The sequence below is a fragment of the Oncorhynchus masou genome, unplaced genomic scaffold (genome assembly GCF_036934945.1).
Source record: "Oncorhynchus masou masou isolate Uvic2021 unplaced genomic scaffold, UVic_Omas_1.1 unplaced_scaffold_1986, whole genome shotgun sequence".
Lineage (NCBI taxonomy): Eukaryota > Metazoa > Chordata > Actinopteri > Salmoniformes > Salmonidae > Oncorhynchus > Oncorhynchus masou.
Genome location: NW_027008477.1, coordinates 37145 through 56679, shown reverse-complemented (window position 1 = coordinate 56679; position 19535 = coordinate 37145). Strand labels below are relative to the sequence as shown.

At 49.3% G+C, this 19535-nt stretch overlaps 1 pseudogene; it reads right to left on the bottom strand.

Annotated features, from left to right (window-relative positions):
* Nucleotides 1-7716: 7716 nt before the first annotated feature.
* The window catches only part of LOC135532686 (serine/threonine-protein kinase DCLK1-like), a 45835-nt pseudogene continuing 34016 nt past the window's right edge, over nt 7717-19535 (bottom strand).

The following is a 19535-nucleotide window of genomic DNA, read 5'->3' as shown; positions in this document are numbered from 1 at the left end:
GTCTCACTCAGGTCCTTGTCTCTCGGGTCCTTGTCTCTCAGGTCCTTGTTTCTCAGGTCCTTGTCTCTCAGGGTGTTTGTCTCTCAGGTCCTGTCTCTCGGGTCTCGGGTCCTTGTCTCTCGGGTCCTTGTCTCTCGGGTCCTTTGTCTCTCGGGTCCTTGTCTCTCGGGTCCTTGTCTCTCGGGTCCTTGTCTCTCAGGTCCTTGTCCTCAGGTCCTTGTCTCTCAGGTCTTGTCTTCGGGTCCTCTCGGGTCCTTGTCTCTCAGGTCCTTGTCTCTCAGGTCCTTGTCTCTCAGGTCCTTTGTCTCTCAGGTCTTCCTGTCTCTCGGGGTCCTTGTCTCTCGGGGTCCTTGTCACTCGGGTCCTTGTCTCTCGGGTCCTTGTCTCTCGGGTCTCTTGTCACTCAGGTCCTTGTCTCTCAGGTCCTCGTCTCTCAGGTCCCGCTCTCTCAGGTCCTTGTCACGGGTCCTCGTCACTCGGGTCCTTGTCTCTCAGGTCCCTTGTCTCTCGGGTCCTTGTCTCTCAGGTCCTTGTCTCTCAGGTCCTTGTCTCTCAGGTCCTGTCTTGTCTCTCAGGTCCTTGTCTCTCAGGTCCTTGTCTCTCAGGTCCTTGTCTCTCAGGTCCTTGTCTCTCAGGTCCTTGTCTCTCAGGTCCTTGTCTCTCGGGGTCCTTGTCGGGTCTCAGGTCCTTGTCTCTCAGGTCCTCCCTCGTCTCTCAGGTCCTTGTCTCTCAGGTCCTTGTCACTCGGGTCCTTGGCTCTCGGGTCCTTGTCTCTCGGGTCCTTGTCTCTCAGGTCCTTGTCACTCGGGTCCTTGTCTCTCAGGTCAGGTCCTTGTCTCTTAGGTCCTTGTCTCTCAGGTCCTTGTCTCTCAGGTCCTTGTCTCTCAGGTCCTTGTCTCTCAGGGTCCTTGTCTCTCAGGTCCTTGTCTCTCGGGTCCTTGTCTCTCGGGTCCTTGTCTCTCGGGTCCTTGTCTCTCGGGTCCTTGTCTCTCGGGTCCTTGTCCTCACTGGGTCCTTGTCACTCGGGTCCTTGTCTCTCAGGTCCTTGTCTCTCGGGTCCTTGTCTCTCGGGTCCTTGTCTCCGGGTCCTTGTCACTCAGGGTCCTTGTCTCTCAGGTCCTTGTCTCTCAGGGTCCTTGTCTCTCTTGGGTCCTTGTCTCTCGGGTCCTTGTCTCTCAGGTCCTTGTCTCTCAGGTCCTTGTCTCTCGGGTCCTTGTCTCTCGGGTCCTTGTCTCTCAGGTCCTTGTCTCTCAGGTCCTTGTCACTCAGGTCCTTGTCTCTCAGGGTCCTTGTCACTCAGGTCCTTGTCTCTCAGGTCCTTGTCTCTCGGGTCCTTGTCTCTCGGGTCCTTGTCTCTCGGGTCCTTGTCTCTCGGGTCCTTGTCTCTCGGGTCCTTGTCTCTCGGGTCCTTGTCTCTCAGGTCCTTGTCACTCAGGTCCTTGTCTCTCAGGTCCAGGTCCTTTCCCTCAGGTCCTTGTCTCTCGGGTCCTTGTCTCTCAGGTCCTTGTCTCTCAGGTCCTTGTCTCTCGGGTCCTTTGTCTCTCGGGTCCTTGTCTCTCGGGTCCTTGTCTCTCGGGTCCCTTGTCTCTCAGGTCCTGTCTCTCGGGTCCTTGTCACTCAGGTCCTTGTCAGGTCCTCGTCTCTCAGGTCCTTGTCTCTCGGGTCCTGTCACTCGGGTCCTTGTCTCGGGTCCTTGTCTCTCGGGTCCTTGTCTCTCGGGTCCTTGTCACTCAGGTCCTTGTCACTCAGGTCCTTGTCTCTCAGGTACTTGTCCAGCTCTCTCAGGTCCTTGTCTCTCAGGTCCTTGTCTCTCAGGTCCTTGTCTCTCAGGTCTTGTCTCTCAGGTCCTTGTCTCTCGGGTCCTGTCACTCGGGTCCTTGTCTCTCGGGTCCTTGTCTCTCGGGTCCTCGTCACTCGGGTCCTTGTCCTTGTCACTCTCGGGTCCTTGTCCGGGTCCTTGTCACTCAGGTCCTTGTCACTCAGGTCCTTGTCTCTCAGGTACTTGTCCCTCAGGTCCTTGTCTCTCAGGTCCTTGTCTCTCAGGTCCTTGTCTCTCAGGTCCTTGTCTCTCAGGTCCTTGTCTCTCGGGTCCTTGTCCTTGTCTCAGGTCCTTGTCTCTCAGGTCCTCGTCTCTCAGGTACTTGTCCCTCAGGTCCAGCTCTCTCAGTCCTTGTCTCTCGGGTCCTTTCGGGTCCTTGTCTCTCGGGTCCTTGTCTCTCGGGTCCTTGTCTCTCGGGTCCTTGTCTCTCAGGGTCCTTGTCTCTCGGGTCCTTGTCCTCAGGTCCTTGTCACTCAGGTCCTTGTCTCTCAGGTACTTGTCCCTCAGGTCCAGCTCTCTCAGGTCCTTGTCTCTCAGGTCCTTGTCTCTCAGGTCCTTGTCTCTCAGGTCCTTGTCTCTCAGGTCCTTGTCTCTCAGGTGTCTCTCAGGTCCTTGTCTCTCTAAGGTCCTTGTCTCTCAGGTCCTTGTCTCTCAGGTCCTTGTCTCTCAGGTCCTTGTCTCTCAGGTCCTTGTCACTCAGGTCCTTGTCTCTCAGGTCCTTGTCTCTCTGGGTCCTTGTCTCAGGTCCGGGTCCTTTGTCTCTCGGGGTCCTTGTCTCTCGGGTCCTTGTCTCTCAGGTCCTTGTCTCTCAGGTCCTTGTCTCTCAGGTCCTTGTCTCTCAGGTCCTTGTCTCTCAGGTCCTTGTCTCTAAGGTCCTTGTCTCTCAGGTCCTTGTCACTCAGGTCCTTCTCTCAGGTCCAGCTCTCTCAGGTCCAGCTCTCTCAGGTCCTTGTCTCTCAGGTCCTTGTCACTGTCTCTCAGGTCCTTGTCACTCAGGTCCTTGTCTCTCACCTTGTCTCTCAGGTCCTTGTCTCTCAGGTCCTGTCTCTCAGGTCCTTGTCTCTCAGGTCCTTGTCTCTCAGGTCCTCTAAGGTCCTTGTCTCAGGTCCTCACTCAGGTCCTTCACTCAGGTCCTTCAGGTCCACTCAGGTCCTTGTCTCTCAGGTCCTTGTCAGGTCCTCAGGTCCCTTCAGGTCTTGTCTCTTAGGTCCTTGTCTCTCAGGTCCTTGTCTCTCAGGTCCTTGTCTCTCAGGTCCTTGTCGGGTCCTTGTCACTCTGGTCCTTGTCTCTCAGGTCCTCTCAGGTCCTTGTCTCAGGTCCTTGTCTCTCAGGTCCTTGTCTCTCAGGTCCTTGTCTCTCAGGTCCAGTCTCTCAGGTCTTTGTCTCTAAGGTCCTTGTCTCTCAGGTCCAGGTCAGGTCTTTGTCATTCAGGGTCCTCTCAGGTCCAGTCTCTCAGGTCCTTGTCTCTCAGGTCCTTGTCATTCAGGTCCTTGTCTCTCAGGTCCTTGTCTCTCAGGTCCTTCCTTGTCACCAGGTCCTTGTCACCCAGGTCTTTGTCTCTCAGGTCCTGTCTCTCAGGTCCTTGTCACCCAGGTCCTTGTCTCTCAGGTCCTTGTCTCTCAGGTCCTTGTCTCTAAGGTCCTTGTCTCTCAGGTCCTTGTCACTCAGGTCCTTGTCTCTCAGGTCCAGCTCTCTCAGGTCCAGCTCTCTCAGGTCCTGTCTCTCAGGTCCTTGTCACTCAGGTCCTTGTCACTCAGGTCCTTGTCTCTCAGGTCCTTGTTCTCAGGTCCTTGTCTCTCAGGTCCTTGTCTCTCAGGTCCTTGTCTCTCAGGTCCTTGTCACTCGGGTCCTGTCACTCTGGTCCTTGTCTCTCAGGTCCTTGTCTCTCAGGTCCTTGTCTCAGGTCCTTGTCTCTCAGGTCCTTGTCACTCAGGTCCTTGTCACTCAGGTCCTTGTCACTCAGGTCCTTGTCTCTCAGGTCCTTGTCACTCAGGTCCTTGTCACCAGGTCCAGGTCCTTGTCTCTCAGGTCCTTGTCTCTCAGGTCCTTGTCTCTCAGGTCCTTGTCACTCAGATCCTTGTCACTCAGGTCCTTGTCTCTCAGGTCCTTGTCACTCAGGTCCTGTCACTCAGGTCCAGCTCTCTCAGGTCCTGTCTCTCAGGTCCTTGTCACTCAGGTCCTTGTCACTCAGGTCCTTGTCACTTCAGGTCCTTGTCACTCAGGTCCTTGTCTCTCAGGTCCAGCTCTCTCTGGTGTGAAGAGTTTGAAATACACGTAACAGACTAATAATACATGTAACAATCTTCTTGGACATCATTGAAGATGTAGTTATTTTACAGTTTTCGGGTTCTGTTCCCTGAGCTAAAAAAATGTAGAGCCATGTTCGGTTCACTTTATTTGTGGCAGCATTTACCCCGTATCCATGGTGTGGCATTTGTTTTACTGCCTGGTACTGGGTTACCTTCAAAACAACACCCCTGAAGCTCAAACACTTCAGCCTGGAATGTCAGTTTTGTGAGAAGACTGGAAATGAGTCTTTCCGTATCAGAGAGTTCAGGCGACTGCAGTAAAGCTTGTAGAGATCATAGAGCGAAACAAATGACACCGTCGTGTTCGTGAGTCTCATCAAAACGTATCTGTTTTGTAGATCAAAACGGTTCAGGTTCTCCAGACAATTTTGTGAAGATTTTCTTGTCCGGATCCTCTCATGTGTATGAAAAAAACCTTCATGTTATGGAATAAACCTCATTTCGAAAGAGGGATTGGGCTGCAGCAATGACATGACACAATAAGTCTCTAGCATAAACACATGGAGAGCTATTCAATACACGCAGGCCAACAGCTTGTATGTTTTACAGCATTGATTTGAATCAACTGTAGTTGAACAGAGGTTTAGATATCAATCCATTTTAACACACTGGTGCACTGGGGTGAGGAGTTGAACTGAACGATCGCTACCGCGGTGACACGTGAAGTACTACAGTACCCAGAAGACACTGTTACAGAGGAAGTGACATCATCCCCACAGAGTCATGTGATCGGAAGTTGATCCGTGTATATGTACACTGACTTGTATTGTTATTGTTCAGATGTAGATAAATATATTGTTGAACTTTTCAAATAAATAAAATGGTATTATTTACATAGCATACAAATAAGACCCTGTCACCAAACCATGTTCTGTTCAAGGTCCTGAATAGTCAAAATTCGTTTTTTCTTCATGAAATGTCATGATATTTGGATGAAACCAGATCAAAGTAGGAAGACAAATGCATGATAAATGACTGCTGATTCTACATTGATCAAGTTGGATCATAATGTTCCTGGTACCACTTGTCAAACACTTGGACTCGAGGAGGTCACAACAAATCAACTCTTTTTTATTAAACGCCATGTCGTTACATTAACGTTACAGGTCCATAGTCATGATATATGGCCATTGTCTGGCAGTCAACATATATATAATGCATGAAGTTTACCCAGACTCCACCCTGTCGCTTTCAAATCAAATTGTCCAAGATAGCTTTATAAAATGGTGCTGACAATAAATAAATAATATATATATATATATATATATATATATATATATATATATATATATATATATATATATATATATATATATATATATATATATATATATATATATTTATGAAACCATGATGTGATGTCTGAAAGGAATGGAAGTTGCAATTTCAATGTTATTACTTTAACCAGAGCCCTATTCTCATGTAGTGCACTACTTTAACCAGAGCTCTATTCCCTATGTAGTGCACTACTTTAACCAGAGCTCTATTCCCTATGTAGTGCACTACTTTAACCAGAGCCCTATTCCCTATGTAGTGCACTACTTAACCAGAGCCCTATTCCCTATGTAGTGAACTACTTTAACCAGAGCCCTATTCCCTATGCAGTGCACAACCTTTAGCCAGAGCCCTATTCCCTAAGTAGTGCACTACTTTAACCAGAGCCCTATTCCCTATGTAGTGCACTACTTTAACCAGAGCCCTATTCCCTAAGTAGTGCACTACTTTAACCAGAGCCCTATTCCCTATGTAGTGCACTACTTTAACCAGAGCCCTATTGCCTATGTAGTGCACTACTTTAACCAGAGCCATATTCCCTATGTAGTGCACTACTTTAACCAGAGCCCTATGGGTGCCATTTGGGAGGCACAGATTAGACAGGGAACAAAGAAACAATGTTACAGATAGATATTACATCTATAGAGAAGACAGGGAACAGAGCAACAATGTTACAGACAGATATTCCATCTATAGAGAAGACATTCTATTTTCCTTGTGAAATGTGATCTATAGATGCTATTTCTACCTGCAACACTGTGTATCCACAGAGAGAACAACCCTGGGTTGGGTTACGTTCAGAAAGCACAAATGGAAAAACATTTTTTTAAATGGAAAACAAAAATTTGCTCTCTAATTAGCCAAGTTAATTTAGTACATTTTTTAATTTGAAAAAATATGTTACTCCCGAACAGACCCCTGGTTTAGAACATATTTGCTCTTCTCTTAGCAGTAATTAACCACCGTCTACTGGACTGAAGGTGGAGTCCAGATGCAGCTAGCATGTAGTTGATCTATGAACTGTAAAGGGTTATTAATGTGGACTGAAATATAACGAAGTACCCAAACACTACAGAAAGGCATCAGTGTTCTGGAGAGAGTGCAGGAAGAACAGAGGAATAGTATGGTGAAGAACAGAGGAAGAGTGTGTGAAGAACAGAGGAAGAGTGTGGATCACATTGACTCTCCTCCTTCTCTCCTTTCCTGTTCTTCTCATTATTTTTCTGCTTCATGAGGAATCAGACAGTTCAGTCCACCGAGGGAGTGCTTGTTCCATCGTGAAAACAGAACTATCACAATATACGTAAACGTTTATCTCTATTTCTATGAAATGTTTCTGTATCGTAAAATCAGTTCCATTGACACATCGACCAACAGAGAACATCGTTTTTCTTCAAACGTCAATAAAAAAATCATAAAGCATTAAAGTTGGGACTCATATAGCTGGCTGCTGGCCCATGTTGACCCAGACTAGTGGAGGTGACCTGTTACCATGTTGACCCAGACTGGTGGAGGTGACCTGTTACCATGTTGACCCAGACTGGTGGAGGTGACCTGTTACCATGTTGACCCAGACTGGTGGAGGTGACCTGTTACCTTGTTGAGTAGACTGGTGGAGGTGACCTGTTACCATGTTGAGTAGACTGGTGGAGGTGACCTGTTACCATGTTGACCCAGACTGGTGGAGGTGACCTGTTACCATGTTGACCCAGACTGGTGGAGGTGACCTGTTACCATGTTGACCCAGACTGGTGGAGGTGACCTGTTACCATGTTGACCCAGACTGGTGGAGGTGACCTGTTACCTTGTTGAGTAGACTGGTGGAGGTGACCTGTTACCATGTTGAGTAGACTGGTGGAGGTGACCTGTTACCATGTTGACCCAGACTGGTGGAGGTGACCTGTTACCATGTTGACCCAGACTAGTGGAGGTGACCTGTTACCATGTTGACCCAGACTGGTGGAGGTGACCTGTTACCATGTTGACCCAGACTAGTGGAGGTGGCCCGTAACCATGTTGAGCCCAGATCCTCACAAAGGGTTAACTGACATGTCTGCCCAGATCTCCAGCTCTCTGTCCCATGGGACAATGTTTCTCTTTTCTCCCTTCTTCGTTTCCTGTTTTTGGACTATCGGCCGTCCCTGTTCCTTGTTCCAGCTCTTCACCTCTCCCGTGAGAATGGTGCTATGGGAGGGATTAAGGGCGGAGACGAGGTTAAAGGTCAGAGAGAGGGTGCTGATGGTCAGGCTGGGAGGTAGCTGGGCAGTATGTCCATTTTTGTTGTTGTTGTCGTCAACGGCAACAGGCATGAGCTCACATCCTGGTTGCGTTTTCGTCTGAGAACCTGCCCCTCCTTATCAAGAGTGGTGGCCTGAGGGGGAGGAAACACGCATCAGCCAATCAGGACCGATACTCACAGGGACAACACTCACGCTGAGGATTGTGGGTTATAGAAGAGGAGCATGGGTAAAAGAGAGGTGAGCAGGAGAAGTAAGAGATGAGATGAGAGGAGAGGAGGAGGGGAGGAATGAGAGATGAGTGGAGAGGAGGAGGAGGAGGAGAGGAATGAGAGATAAGTGGAGAGGAGGAGAGGAATTAGAGATGGGAGGAGGAGGAGAGGAATGAGAGATGAGAGGAGGAGAGGAAATAGAGATGGGAGGAGGAGGAGAGGAATGCGAGATGAGAGGAGAAGAAGGGGAAAGGAAATAGAGATGAGAGGAGGAGGAGGAGAGGAATATGAGATGAGAGGAGAGGAGGAGGAGAGGAATGAGAGATGAGAGGAGAGGAGGAGGAGAGGAATTAGAGATGGGAGGAGGAGGAGAGGAATGAGAGATGAGAGGAGGAGAGGAAATAGAGATGGGAGGAGGAGGAGAGGAATGCGAGATGAGAGGAGGAGAGGAATGAAAGATGAGAGGAGGAGAGGAATTAGAGATGGGAGGAGGAATGAGAGATGAGAGGAGGAGAGGAATTAGAGATGGGAGGAGGAGGAGAGGAATGTGAGATGAGAGGAGGAGAGGAATGAAAGATGAGAGGAGGAGAGGAATTAGAGATGGGAGGAGGAGGAGAGGAATGCGAGATGAGAGGAGAAGAAGGGGAAAGGAAATAGAGATGAGAGGAGGAGGAGGAGAGGAATGTGAGATGAGAGGAGAGGAGGAGGAGAGGAATGAGAGATGAGAGGAGAGGAGGAGAGGAATTAGAGATGGGAGGAGGAGGAGAGGAATGAGAGATGAGAGGAGGAGAGGAATGAGAGATGAGTGGGAGAGGAGGAGAGGAGAGGAATGCGAGATGAGAGGAGGAGAGGAGGAGAGGAATTAGAGATGGGAGGAGGAGGAGAGGAATGAGAGATGAGAGGAGAAGAAGGGGAAAGGAAATAGAGATGAGAGGAGGAGGAGGGAGAGGAATGAGATGAGAGGAGAGGAGGAGGAGATGAATGAGAGATGAGAGGAGAGGAGGAGGAGAGGCATTAGAGATGCGAGGAGGAGGAGAGGAATGAGAGATGAGAGGAGGAGAGGAATTAGAGATGGGAGGAGGAGGAGAGGAATGTGAGATGAGAGGAGGAGAGGAATGACAGATGAGAGGAGGAGAGGAATTAGAGATGGGAGGAGGAGGAGAGGAATGAGATGAGAGGAGGAGAGGAATTAGAGATGAGAGGAGAGGAGGAGAGGAATGAGAGATGAGAGGAGGAGAGGAACTAGAGATGGGAGGAGGAGGAGAGGAATGTGAGATGAGAGGAGGAGAGGAATGAAAGATGAGAGGAGGAGAGGAATGAGAGATGAGAGGAGGAGAGGAATTAGAGATGAGAGGAGAGGAGGAGAGGAATGAGAGATGAGAGGAGGAGAGGAATGAGAGATGAGAGGAGTAGAGGAATGTGAGATGAGAGGAGGAGAGGAATGAAAGATGAGAGGAGGAGAGGAATGAGAGATGAGAGGAGGAGAGGAATGAGAGATGAGAGGAGGAGAGGAATTGGAGATGAGAGGAGGAGAGGATTTAGAGATGAGAGGAGAGGAGGAGAGGAATGAGAGATGAGAGGAGGAGAGGAATGAGAAATGAGAGGAGGAGAGGAATGAGAGATGAGAGGAGGAGAGGAATGAGAGATGAGAGGAGGGGAGGAATTAGAGATGAGATGATAGGAGATGAATGAGAGATGAGAGGAGGAGAGGAATGAGAGATGAGAGGAGGAGAGGAATGAGAGATGAGTGGAGGACAGGAATTAGAGATGAGAGGATGAGATGAATGAGAGATGAGAGGAGGAGAGGAATTAGAGATGAGAGGAGGAGAGGAATGAGAGAGATGAGAGGAGGAAGAGAGGAATTAGAGATGAGAGGAGGAGGAGAGGAAATAGAGATGAGAGGAGAGGAGGAGAGGAATGAGAGATGAGAGGGAGGAGAGGAATGAGAGATGAGAGGAATGAGAGATGAGAGGAGGAGCGGAATGAGAGATGAGAGGAGGAGAGGTATTAGAGATGAGAGGAGGAGGAGGGGAGGAATTAGAGATGAGAGGAGGAGAGGAATGAGAGATGAGATGAGGGAGAGGAATTAGAGCTGAGAGGAGAGGAGGAGAGGAATGAGAGATGAAAGGAGGAGAGGAATTAGAGATGAGAGGAGGAGAGGAATGGGAGATGAGAGGAGGAGAGGAATTAGAGATGAGAGGAGGAGAGGAATGAGAGATGAGAGGAGGAGAGGAATTAGAGCTGAGAGGAGAGGAGGAGAGGAATGAGAAATGAGAGGAGGAGAGGAATGAGAGATGAGAGGAATGAGAGATGAGAGGAGGAGCGGAATGAGAGATGAGAGGAGAGGAATGAGATGAGAGGAGGAGAGGAATGAGATATGAGAGGAGGAGAGGAATTAGAGATGAGAGGAGGAGGGGATGAATTAGAGATGCGGAGGAGGAGAGGAATGAGAGATGAGAGGAGGAGAGGAATGAGAGATGAGAGAAGGAGAGGAATGAGATATGAGAGGAGGAGAGGGAATGAGAGATGAGAGGAGGAGAGAAATTAGAGATGAGAGGAGGAGAGGAATGAGAGATGAGAGGTGGAGAGTTATTAGAGATGAGAGGAGGAGGAGGGGAGGAATTAGAGATGACAGGAGGAGTGGAATGAGAGATGAGAGGAGGAGAGGAATTAGAGCTGAGAGGAGAGGAGGAGAGGAATGAGAGATGAGAGGAGGAGCGGAATGAGAGATGAGAGGAGAGGAATGAGATGAGAGGAGGAGAGGAATTAGAAATGAGAGGAGGAGGGGAGGAATTAGAGATGAGAGGAGGAGAGGAATGAGAGATGAGAGGAGGAGAGGAATGAGAGATGAGAGGAGGAGAGGAATGAGAGATGAGAGGAGGAGAGGAATGAGAGATGAGAGGAGGAGAGGAATGAGATATGAGAGGAGGAGAGGAATTAGAGATGAGAGGAGGAGAGGAATTGGAGATGAGAGGAGGAGAGGAATGAGAGATGAGAGGAGGAGAGGAATGAGAGATGAGAGGAGGAGAGGGAATGAGAGATGAGAGGAGGAGAGGAATGAGAGATAAGAGGAGGAGAGGAATTATAGATGAGAGGGGGAGAGGAATTAGAGATGAGAGGAGTAGAGGAATGAGAGATGAGAGGAGGAGAGGAATGAGAGATAAGAGGAGGAGAGGAATTAGAGATGAGAGGAGGAAAGGAATTAGAGATGAGAGGATGAGATGAATGAGAGATGAGAGGAGGAGAGGAATGAGAGATGAGAGAAGGAGAGGAATGAGATATGAGAGGAGGAGAGGAATGAGAGATGAGAGGAGGAGAGGAATTAGAGATGAGAGGAGGAGAGGAATGAGAGATGAGAGGTGGAGAGTTATTAGAGATGAGAGGAGGAGGAGGGGAGGAATTAGAGATGACAGGAGGAGGGAATGAGAGATGAGAGGAGGAGAGGAATTAGAGCTGAGAGGAGAGGAGGAGAGGAATGAGAGATGAGAGGAGGAGCGGAATGAGAGATGAGAGGAGAGGAATGAGATGAGAGTAGGAGAGGAATTAGAAATGAGAGGAGGAGGGGAGGAATTAGAGATGAGAGGAGGAGAGGAATGAGAGATGAGAGGAGGAGAGGAATGAGAGATGAGAGGAGGAGAGGAATGAGAGGAGGAGGAGAGGAATGAGAGGAGGAGAGGAATGAGATATGAGAGGAGGAGAGGAATTAGAGATGAGATGAGGAGAGGAATTGGAGATGAGAGGAGGAGAGAATGAGAGATGAGAGGAGGAGAGGAATGAGAGATGAGAGGAGGAGAGGAATGAGAGATGAGAGGAGGAGAGGAATGAGAGATAAGAGGAGGAGAGGAATTATAGATGAGAGGAGGAGAGGAATTAGAGATGAGAGGAGTAGAGGAATGAGAGATGAGAGGAGGAGAGGAATGAGAGATAAGAGGAGGAGAGGAATTAGAGATGAGAGGAGGAAAGGAATTAGAGATGAGAGGATGAGATGAATGAGAGATGAGAGGAGGAGAGGAATTAGAGATGAGAGGAGGAGAGGAATGAGAGATGAGAGGAGGAAGAGAGGAATTAGAGATGAGAGGAGGAGGAGAGGAAATAGAGATGAGAGGAGAGGAGGAGAGGAATGAGAGATGAGAAGAGGAAATGAATTAGAGAATAGAGGAGAGGAATTAGAGATGAGAGGAGAGGAGGAGAGGAATGAGAGATGAGAGGAGGAGAGGAATGAGAGATGAGAGGAGGAGAGGAATGAGAGATGAGAGGAGGAGAGGAATGAGAGATGAGAGGAGGAGAGGAATGAGAGATGAGAGGAGGAGAGGAATGAGAGATGAGAGGAGGAGAGGAATGAGAGAGGAGAGGAGGAGAGGAATGAGAGATGAGAGGAGGAGAGGAATGAGAGATGAGAGGAGGAGAGGAAGCGGGAAAACGGTTTGTTTAGAGGTTTACAGTTTGTTTAGAGGTTTACAGTTTGTTTAGAGGTTTACAGTTTGACAGCGCCACTTTTTCTACAGACAAACGTTAGTCACAGGATCGCAAAGGGATGGTGAGATGAAAACCCATTTATCCATATACACCTGGCTGCCTTAACGACACACATTTAAACCATACCACAGACTACACAGTCAAACGGAGCGGGGCGGGGCCTGTGGAAGGAAGCAATGTCAGGGCGGATGGGAGGGGCCGTCTAAGGCTGTGATGTCACTGGGTGACAGAGGGGAAGAGCAACAGCGATAAGCACAGAGACACCGAGCGAGTCTATGAGAGGAGGGTCTATGAGAGGAGGGTCTATGAGAGGAGGGTCTATGAGAGGAGGGTCTATGAGAGGGGGTCTATGAGAGGAGGTCTATGAGAGGGGGTCTATGAGAGGAGGGTCTATGAGAGGGGGTCTATGAGAGGGGGGTCTATGAGAGGAGGTCTATGAGAGGGGGGTCTATGAGAGGGAGGTCTATGAGAGGAGGGTCTATGAGAGGAGTGTCTATGAGAGGAGGGTCTATGAGACTGGTCTATGAGAGGAGGGGTCTATGAGAGGGGGTCTATGAGAGGGGGTCTATGAGAGGAGGTCTATGAGAGGAGGGTCTATGAGAGGAGGTTTATGAGAGGGGGTCTATGAGAGGAGGTCTATGAGAGGGGTCTGTGAGAGGGAGGTCTATGAGAGGGGTCTGTGAGAGGGAGGTCTATGAGAGGGGGTCTATGAGAGGGGGTCTATGAGAGGGGGTCTGTAAGAGGGTGGTGTATGAGAGGAGGTCTATGAGAGAGGGGGTCTATAAGAGGGGGTCTATGAGAGGGGGTCTATGAGAGGGGGTCTATGAGAGGAGGTCTATGAGAGGAGGTCTATGAGAGGGGGTCTATGAGAGGAGGTCTATGAGAGGGGGTCTATGAGAGGGGGTCTATGAGAGGGGGTCTATGAGAGGAGGTCTATGGGAGAGGAGGTCTATGAGAGGGGGGTCTATGAGAGGGGGTCTATGAGAGGGGGTCTATGAGAGGAGGTCTATGAGAGGGGGTCTATGAGAGGGGGTCTATGAGAGGGGGTCTATGAGAGGAGGTCTATGAGAGGAGGTCTATGAGAGGGGGTCTATGAGAGGGGGTCTATGAGAGGGGGTCTATGAGAGGAGGTCTATGAGAGGGGGTCTATGAGAGGGGGTCTATGAGAGGGGGTCTATGAGAGGAGGTCTATGAGAGGGGGTCTATGAGAGGGGGTCTATGAGAGGGGGTCTATGAGAGGAGGTCTATGAGAGGAGGTCTATGAGAGGGGGTCTATGAGAGGGGGTCTATGAGAGGGGGTCTATGAGAGGGGGTCTATGAGAGGGGGTCTATGAGAAGGGGTCTACGAGAGGAGGGTCTATGAGAGGGGGTCTATGAGAGGAGGGTCTATGAGAGGGAGGTCTATGAGAGGGGGTCTAATGAGAGGGGGGCCTATGAGAGGGGGTCTGTGAGAGGGGGTCTATGAGAGGGGTATATAAGAGGAGGCCTGTGACAGGGAGTCTATGAGAGGAGGTCTATGAGAGGGGGTCTATAAGAGGAGGTCTATGAGAGGAGGTCTATGAGAGGGGGTCTATAAGAGGGGGTCTATGAGAGGGGGTCTATGAGAGGGGGTCTATGAGAGGGGGTCTATGAGAGGAGGGTCTATGAGAGGGGAGTCTATGAGAGGGGGTCTATGAGAGTTGGTCTATGAGAGGGGTCTATGAGAGGAGGTCTATGAGAGGGGGCTATGAGAAGGGGTCTACGAGAGGAGGGTCTATGAGAGGGAGTCTATGAGAGGGGGTCTATGAGAGGGGGGTCTATGAGAGGGGGTCTATGAGAGGGGGTCTATGAGAGGAGGTCTATGAGAGGGGGTCTATGAGAGGGGGTCTATGAGAGGGGGTCTATGAGAGGGGGTCTATGAGAGGGGTCTATGAGAGGAGGTCTATGAGAGGGGGTCTATGAGAAGGGGTCTACGAGAGGAGGGTCTATGAGAGGGGGGTCTATGAGAGGAGGGTCTATGAGAGGGAGGTCTATGAGAGGGGGGTCTATGAGAGGGGGCCTATGAGAGGGGGGTCTGTGAGAGGGAGGTCTATGAGAGGGGGTCTATAAGAGGAGGTCTATGAGAGGAGGCCTGTGACAGGGAGTCTATGAGAAGAGGTCTATGAGAGGAGGTCTATGAGAGGAGGTCTATGACAGGGAGTCTATGAGAGGGAGGTCTATGAGAGGAGGGTCTATGAGAGGGGGTCTATGAGAGGGAGTCTATGAGAGGGAGGTCTATGAGAGGAGGGTCTATGAGAGGGGGGTCTATGAGAGGGAGTCTATGAGAGAGGGAGGTCTATGAGAGGAGGGTCTATGAGAGGGGGGTCTATGAGAGGAGGTCTATGAGAGGAGGTTCTATGACAGGGGGTCTATGAGAGGAGGTTCTATGACAGGGGGTCTATGAGAGGAGGTCTATGAGAGGGGGTCTATGAGAGGAGGGTCTATGACAGGGGTCTATGAGAGGAGGTTCTATGACAGGGGGTCTATGAGAGGAGGTCTATGAGAGGAGGGTCTATGAGAGGAGGTCTATGAGAGGGGGTCTATGAGAAGGGGTCTATGAGAGGAGGGTCTATGAGAGGGGGGTCTATGAGAGGGTGGTCTATGAGAGGGGGCCTATGAGAGGGGGGTCTGTGAGAGGGAGGTCTATGAGAGGAGGTCTATGAGAGGAGGTTCTATGACAGGGGGTCTATGAGAGGAGGTCTATGAGAGGAGGGGTCTATGAGAGGGGGTCTATGAGAGGAGGTCTATGAGAGGGGGTCTATGAGAAGGGGTCTATGAGAGGAGGGTCTATGAGAGGGGGTCTATGAGAGGGTGGTCTATGAGAGGGGGCCTATGAGAGGGGGGTCTGTGAGAGGGAGGTCTATGAGAGGAGGTCTATGAGAGGAGGTTCTATGACAGGGGGTCTATGAGAGGAGGTCTATGAGAGGGGGTCTATGAGAGGAGGTCTATGAGAGGGGTCTATGAGAGGAGGGTCTATGACAGGTGGTCTATATGAGAGGGAGCGGGGGCAGGACATGGGTGGGGCTGATGGAGCACACAGAAGCAAGCAGCCAAATCAAGCAGCCAATCAGCACGCTGCCACAGGAAACGGAGCGGACATGGTTGTCGTGACAACGGGAGGTCATACCTTATCCAGTACATGGCCGGGTGCTGGTAGAAGTCCAACGACCCAGAGCGCTGCAAACAGAAGCTGTGCTCCAACTGGACAACAGAACACAGAAACCAGGAACCTTTAAATCCACTAGGACTTATAGAGAAACCAGTAGCCTTTAAAACCAGTATAACTTAATGAAAAATCAGTAACCTTTAAAACCAGTATAACTTAAAGAAAAACCAGTAACCTTTAAAACCAGTATCACTTAAAGAGAAACCAGTAGCCTTTAAAACCAGTAAAACTTAATGACAAACCAGTAACCTTTAAAACCAGAATAACTTAAAGAGAAACCAGTAACCTTTAAAACCAGAATAACCTAATGAAAAACCAGTAAGCTTTAAAACCAGTAGGACTTATAGAGAAACCAGTAACCATTAAAAGCAGAAGGACTTATAGAGAAACCAGTAACCTTTAAAACCAGTAGGACTTAATGAAAACCAGTAACCTTTAAAACCAGTATAACTTAAAGAGAAACCAGTAACCTTTAAAACCAGTAGGATTTAAAAAGAAACAAGTACAGTCAACCTTTTAAAACCAGCAACAATCAGAGAAACCAGGTTTAAACCAGTAGGACTTATAGAGAAACCAGTAAGCTTTAAAACCAGTAACAATCAGAGAAACCAGGTTTAAACCAGTAGGACTTATAGAGAAACCAGTAAAACATTTAACCTTTGCAGGTATGAAACCAGTGGGAACCACTACATTTAGATTTCTAAACCAGGTGTTCAACTCAGTTCATTCAGACTGAGATCCAAAGACAAAGCCAGTACAACTTAGTGGTGCCGTGTAAAAAAAAAACAACTTGTCTGAATCAATCTTTCCTGGGCGGTGCTTACCGTAATGACAGACACCCCGGCAGTGGTGTCATTAGCTTTAGGGCCGGTGTTGAACTGCTTCTTTAACTTTCCTGCTACTGACAGCTCCTGTTCATTCTCTGACACACCGCCATCCTGCAGAGAGAGAGAGAGAGAGAGAGAGAGAGAGAGAGAGAGAGAGAGAGAGAGAGAGAGAGAGAGAGAGAGAGAGAGAGAGAGAGAGAGAGAGAGAGAGAGGAGAGAGAGAGAGAGAGAGAGAGGAGGAAATAGAGGATAGAAGAGGAGAGAGAATTGTAGAAGAGAGGAGAGGAGAGGAGAGGAGGATAGGAGAGGAAAGATAATTGTAGAAGAGAGGAGAAGAGAAGAGAGGAGAGGAGAGGAGGAAATAGAGGATAGGAGAGGAGAGAGAATTGTAGAAGAGAGGAGAGGAGAGGAGAGGAGAGGAGAGGAGAGGAGAGAGAGAAGGGAAGAAGAGAGGAGATGAGAGGAGAGGAGGGGAGAGGGAGAGAGAATTGTAGAAGAGAGGAGAAGAGAAGAGAGGAGAGGAGAGGAGAGAGAATTGTAGAAGAGAGGAGGAAGAGAAGAGAGGAGAGGAGAGGAGAAGAGGCAATAGAGGATAGAAGATGAGAGAGAATTGTAGAAGAGAGGAGAGGAGAGGAGAGGAGAGGAGAGGAGAGGAGAGGAGAGGAGAGGAGAGGAGGAGAGGAGAGAGGAGAGGAAAGGAGAGGAGAGGAGAGGAGAGGGAGAGGGAAGGGAAGAAGAGAGGAGAAGAGGAGAGGAGAGGAGGGGGGATAAGAGGGGGAGAGGAGAGGAGGGGATAAGAGAGGAGAGGAGAGGAGAGAGAAGGAAAGAAGAGAGGAGAAGAGAGGAGAGGAGGGGAGAAGAGAGGAGAGGAGAGGAGAGAGAAGGAAAGAAGAGAGGAGAAGAGAGGAGAGGGAGAGGAGGAAATAGAGGATAGAAGAGGGAGAGAGAATTGTAGAAGAGAAGAGAGGAGAGGAGAGGAGGGGAGAGGAGAGGGAAGAAGAGAGGAGAAGAGAGGAGAGGAGAGGAGAGGAGGGGAGGCAATAGAGGATAGAAGAGGAGAGAGAATTGTAGAAGAGAGGAGAGGAGAGGAGAAGAGAGGAGAGGAGAAGAAAGGAGAGGAGAGAGGAGAGGGAGGAGAGGGAAGGGAAGAAGAGAGGAGAAGAGAGGAGAGGAGAGGAGGGGATAAGAGAGGAGAGGAGAGGAGGGAGAGAGGAGAGGAGAGGAGAGGAGAGAGAAGGAAAGAAGAGAGGAGAAGAGAGGAGAGGAGAGGAGAGAGAAGGAAAGAAGAGAGGAGAAGAGAGGGAGAGGAGGAAATAGAGGATAGAAGAGGAGAGAGAATTGTAGAAGAGAAGAGAGGAGAGGAGAGGAGGGGAGAGGAGAGGGAAGAAGAGAGGAGAAGAGAGGAGAGGAGAGGAGGAGAGGAGGGGAGAAGAGAGGGAGAGGAGAGGAGAGGAGAGAGAAGGAAAGAAGAGAGGAGAAGAGAGGAGAGGAGAGGGAGGGAGAGGAGAGAGAAGGGAAGAAGAGAGAAGAGAAGAGAGGAGAAGAGAGGAGAATAAGTTTTCCATTCACACTACATTAATCCTATTTAAGACCCACAGTAAAACGTTGTATGTTCAAACTGAAAAACCAATTGACATGATGTACAAGACGGTTTCTGAGACGTTGTAGACATCCTGTAGGTAGTGAGGGTATAGAGCATGAATAGATGGACTATAGATAGATCGATTATATAGATAGACTATAGATAGATTGATTACAGTGGGTCAAAAAAGTATTTAGTCAGCCACCAATTGTGCAAGTTCTCCCACTTAAAAAGATGAGAGAGGCCTGTAATTTCATCATAGGTACACTTTAACTATGACAGACAAAATGAGAAAAAATATCGAGAAAATCACATTGTAGAATTTTTTTAAATGTATTTGCAAATTATGGTGGAAAATAAGTATTTGGTCACCTACAAACAAGCAAGATTTCTGGCTCTCACAGACATATAACTTCTTATTTAAGACGCTCCTCTGTCCTCCACTCGTTACCTAGTGAATGACCTGCAGAGAGCTGGGACCAAAGTAACAAAGCCTACCATCTGTAACACACTACGCCGCCAGGGACTCAAATCCTGCAGTGCCAGACGTGTCCCCCTGCTTAAGCCAGTACATGTCCAGGCCCGTCTGAAGTTTGCTAGAGAGCATTTGGATGATCCAGAAGAAGATTGGGAGAACGTCATATGGTCAGATGAAACCAAAATAGACCTTTTTGGTAAAAACTCAACTCGTCGTGAGTTGCATCCAAATAACACCATACCTACTGTGAAGCATGGGGGTGGAAACATCATGCTTTGGGGCTGTTTTTCTGCAAAGGGACGAGGATGACTGATCCGTGTAAAGGAAAGAATGAATGGGGCCATGTATCGTGAGATTTTGAGTGAAAACCTCCTTCCATCAGCAAGGGCATTGAAGATGAAACGTGGCTGGGTCTTTCAGCATGACAATGATCCCAAACACACCGCCCGGGCAAGAAGGAGTGGCTTCGTAAGAAGCATTTCAAGGTCCTGGAGTGGCCTAGCCAGTCTCCAGATCTCAACCCCATAGAAAATCTTTGGAGTGAGTTGAAAGTCCCTGTTGCCCAGCAACAGCCCCAAAACAAGGCTGCAGGCCCAGACGGCATCCCCAGCCGCACCCTCAGAGCATGCGCAGACCAGCTGGCTGGTGTGTTTACGGACATATTCAATCAGTCCCTATATCAGTCTGCTGTTACCACATGCTTCAAGAGGGCCACCATTGTTCCTTTTCCCAAGAAAGCTAAGGTAACTGAGCTAAACGACTACCGCCCGTAGCACTCACTTCCGTCATCATGAAGTGCTTTGAGAGACAAGTCAAGGACCATATCACCTCCACCCTACCTGTCACCCTAGACCCACTCCAATTTGCTTACCGCTCAATTAGGTCCACAGACGATGCAATCTCAACCACACTGCACACTGCCCTAACCCATCTGGACAAGAGGTATACCTATGTGAGAATGCTGTTCATCGACTACAGCTCGGCATTCAACACCATAGTACCCTCCAAGCTCGTCATCAAGCTCGAGACCCTGGGTCTCGATCCCGCATTGTGCAACTGGGTACTGGACTTCCTGACGGGCCACCCCTGATGGTGAGGGTAGGTAACAACATCTCCTCCCCGCTGATCCTCAACAC